Genomic DNA, 4,628 nt, shown 5'->3' on the forward strand with positions numbered 1-4,628 from the left:
ATATACTATGTACATACAGATACGCACATACAGTAAGCGTAATGTAAAAGTGTTTCTGGTATGTGTAAGTTTATGGGGTTACCATTGTGGAGAAGAGTAGAGTCTGTGAGGGTTTCTGGCATGTGTAAAACACTGTTAAATTATATGTTACTTTATTTTAAAAAGTGTTCAGCACAGTGATAGTCTGTTCACTAAGTTCTTTATTATGAGCAGGTGTGCTTATGCTATCGTAAGCTACCTATATATTTTAAAATATTAAATGTGAACATCACAAATGATTGTTAAAGAGCAGATCATATGGGTTTTTGAAAAATATATCTTTTACAGTTATGATGTAGCTATCCTTAAATAAAAACAATCTGCAAAGTTGTTAATCAAAAAAGTGCATGATAAATAAAAATATTGTCTCTCAAAAGAGAGAGTCGGTTCTGAATCGCCTTAACGAATCATCATATTTTCAAATCTTTCACCTGTTACCGGTATATGTCACTGGGTAACACATTTGCACAATCCCCGCCTGAGTCTGACCTGCCCACAAACACTTCCGTTAGTTAGTGTGTTTACATCATATTTAAGAGAATGCTGTGTTCAAGGGATATCACAGAAATACAATTTGAACCTTTAGTTGTATGCATGTTATTTTACCAAGGACTGATTCTCTAACCTTGTCTTTTATCTTCGTTGGCTTCTAAACCTCTTAATTTGGACTAACAAGGTCTCCGAACCACAACTTGTAAGTATGATTGATATGTTGTGTACATTTTTCAATTGTGTGCTAAAAAAAAGTTTTTGTGCTAATATATGATGTATACATAGTGCAGCATTAGATTTCAGGTTAAGCACAATATTACTGTCTTACTGAAGTAGTTCTGATAATTCGCTGTGAACCCATTATTTCCTAAGAATGTGTAGATTATTGTATACTGATGTTGTTCTAATTACTTAGTTTAATAATTAAAGAATGTAGTGTAGCGCACAGACTTTATAATCTTTGTGAAATTGCTGTTTATTGTGCTGCACCGGAAGTTATAGGGTTAATGTGGGGAGAGACAAGCGAGTGTTAGGCTGGTGCTCCTGTGATACCAGAGAGAGAGTATAGTGTGGCTTGTCTCAAAAAGTTTGATTGATGAGGGACATAAAAAGACATCTGTTTTTGTACACCTGTTTGGCGGGGGGGGGGGTGTACAAAACAGATGTCTTTTATGTCCCTCATCAAACCCCCTTCCGAGGGGTTCATGTGGCTCCGCCTACCCTCTATAATCATTAAATACGCACGTCAGGGGTCCCTGTGTAAATAGACTTTAAGCAACATCACCACCAACATGACCCAAGAAAATATTTCGCCAGCTCCTCACTTTGTATGCGATGACAACGCATCCTCACCGTGGTCAGCGACAGACAATGACGCCTGGCTGAACAAATTCTGTACAGAGCTCGGATACCATAACCTCGCCTTCCTAGCAAATTCCATCTGACACCACAATTTCTGAAGACGTATCGGACACCATCGATGGCTGCATCGGGGTGATCGGGCATAAAATCATTAAAGCCGTTGTCGCCATAATTCTGGAACATCTGGTTGACAGGCAGCTGAAGAAAGATTGTTACGGAGGACAGGTTGGGGCTGGATCTTCGTCCGCGCAACACCACTGCACTAATGCTACTGTGTCTGACACAAATGAGAAGCGTTTAATGATATGGCCATTTCCAAAAATATGGCAGGCGAAATCTTCAGGATCTGTTAAAAGCTTCGCTGTAGCTTGATTACACCTAAGTCCAAACCTACCCCAGAGCGAATTCAATAAATATTTATTTATGGATCTGCGTGCAGGATTGGGTGCGATTTTGTCAACGTCAAGCTGAACTCCCTCCTTCTCAAAATAACCTCTGACATAAGACTCCTTGTCAGCGTCTTTCACTACATGCGACGGGAAACCTGAAGCCTCCTGTTTGAATTTGAGAAACGTCTTAACATAACCGCTGAATAAAGTGTCTGATGTCTGTGGAAAATGCCAGACTTCCTCAATTCTGACTACCGAATAACCTTTATCAATAGCTCTGGAGAGCTCGACAGAGGTCCAAACTCCTGAAATGACTCTTTCTTCGTCACCGTGTTGACAGTGCCCCTGATTATGTGCCTCAGCACAGGTACGACACAGTGCAAACAATAATTTCCCCTGAGAAGATTTTACGGGCAGTACGCTGCATTTAATAAGGCCGAAATACGATTCAACCAGGTCAAAATCTTTTAAAATTATCTCGGGATGTCCGATAGGGTAAGTTTTACATGACTGTACGTAAGGATAGAGAGATGTGAAATCCAGATATGACACGCGTTCACCCACGGCGGTCTCGTGGTACAAGCGGAGGGCATTCGTTCTCCCCTCAAAAAGCGCTTCTCTGGGGTTCAGTCTCGCTGGCGCATTATAATTACTCATAAAAGCAATGACACCAGGATTGCTTTGTTTAGCTTCCTCCCACTAACATTCCCAAATCTCGTGCACTTTAAGATTATAGGTATTACGCAAAACCTTCATCTTATTGTCAGACTGTCTTCTGAGTACGCCAAATGGTATTTTTGATACCGGATTCAATTCGTTAGGATTAAAACGGCAACAATGTCCGTGCCAGAAGCACCCTAAAAACTCCAAAGCTATTCTATCGCCGTTATCAGTCTCATAATAGCCGTCCACATGATACGGTCCAAATTTGGCTTCGCCATGATTTAATGCGTGATGAACATCGACATTTCTGCTTGCTTTAATGTATTCCAACCATTGGATGGAGGGGTTTGAGTAAGATTTGTACTGATTGATGTAAGCATTTTTGTACGTTAGGGCAATTGTATCTTTGGTTAAAAAAAGTGTTTTGAACACTTTCAAAGCACATCCGGCTAACGTTATACAACCGAAAGGGTCTACGTTTGTACACTCTATAAACTCTTTTCTGTATTTCATACACGCCTCTCGCAGCAAAACAACGTCATTCTTGCAGTACAAGGCTAGTTGCTTTTTGACGTCAAACACCTCTCATGCTACGCTCTCGTTCCATGAATCAAATTTCACGCATTCAGCGTCAGACATCGTCTGATATCCATAATATTCTTTTGAAGGATACGGGCCTATATAATTTGCATTCTGCAACCGATTAAAATGGTGTGGAAAGAATACTTTTTCGCTGGTGTTTAGGTTTAAAGCAGACGTATTTTTGACAGTTTCATCTGCAAGAAGCTATAGCTGTTAATGTATCTCTGTTTAAAGACTTGGTCGTACATGTAAACAAGTCTACAGCCTTGGAGTATAATTTTTGGCGTTAGTCCCTGACTAGTGAAATACTTGAGCAATATAAAAGAGTCGAAACCCGAAGAATTGTGGACGATAAATGTGAAACCCTCAAATTTTGATCGTCTGAAATGCTTGACCATCTGACCTACACAGTCTACACCTTCTGCCGTAAATTCATATATGATAATAGTTTGTCACCAGACCATTTTGCCAACATTTGTCGCAGTATTTTATGAGATCGCACTATGACCTCAAACCACCACTTTGTGCTTATGCATTTCATAACAGAAATCAGATCTACAATATCTCAAACAATCGTCACATTGCAGCGGTTTCTTGGGATGCGTGTAGCACTTATTGTTTGTGCATACATTGCATGTAAATTTGCAATAATGTACACTATGATCATTAAACCCATGATAGCTGTACTCACAAACATACGAGTAGCCTAAGAAACCTTTAAGGTTTTTTATGCCATAATAATGATCTTCATGCAGATACAAATGCAACGTCTTCTGATGTATCTCATCTGTATTTTTATACACTTCCAATTTACCTGAACCCGATCTGTGAAAGATAAAAATTTTCAGGTCTAAATGGGCTTCAAATTTAGAAACATCATGCAACGCAATTTTATCTCGGGGGTCGTAACCCAGATCAGTATGTATATCTCTGGCTATTCTCATCAATTCGTAGTCGGGACTTTGAGGATTTAAAAGGTGAGCTATGCACACACTAAAACACATATTGTCTGCGAAATTTTTCGGGCTAAACAAATGCATTCTGTTTTTCTGTATGACCTGATTATGAGCTAGGTCAACACTTTATGTGAAACTGACACTTTTAACTTGATGAGAAAAGATTGTTTGCATATGTGACCTACCGTTATTAACAGCGCCATCATCTTCACAAGCAAATAGCTCCGCCTCATCGACTGGGTAAAATGACAACAAAGTTATTGGTGCTATTATTAGACATTGAATAGTTAATAGAATAAAGGGGGAAATACTCACATAGCTCTTCAAGGATCTGTTCCAAACCATCGTCGAAATCCTGATTCTCAAAACCACCTAGAGATTATAACCACAAGACATTAAACAAATATTCACGTTAAAATATATTTAAATAACTCAGATGAAAAACACTTACCCTGGTAATTGTCAGCCATTGTTTCGTGTATTGTTGAGATAGCAGTTTAGCACGACTTGTAGATAGCGGCGTAGCACGACTTGTAGATAGATTTTACAGGTAATGAGCGTAACAAAACTTTTGGTTTTTAACAGGATTCGGTGTGTGGGCAGCTCTTGAGAATACCACGTAAAATCCGATAACCATCAGTAGAGG

The sequence above is a fragment of the Cyprinus carpio genome, chromosome B15, assembly GCF_018340385.1.
Source record: "Cyprinus carpio isolate SPL01 chromosome B15, ASM1834038v1, whole genome shotgun sequence".
Lineage (NCBI taxonomy): Eukaryota > Metazoa > Chordata > Actinopteri > Cypriniformes > Cyprinidae > Cyprinus > Cyprinus carpio.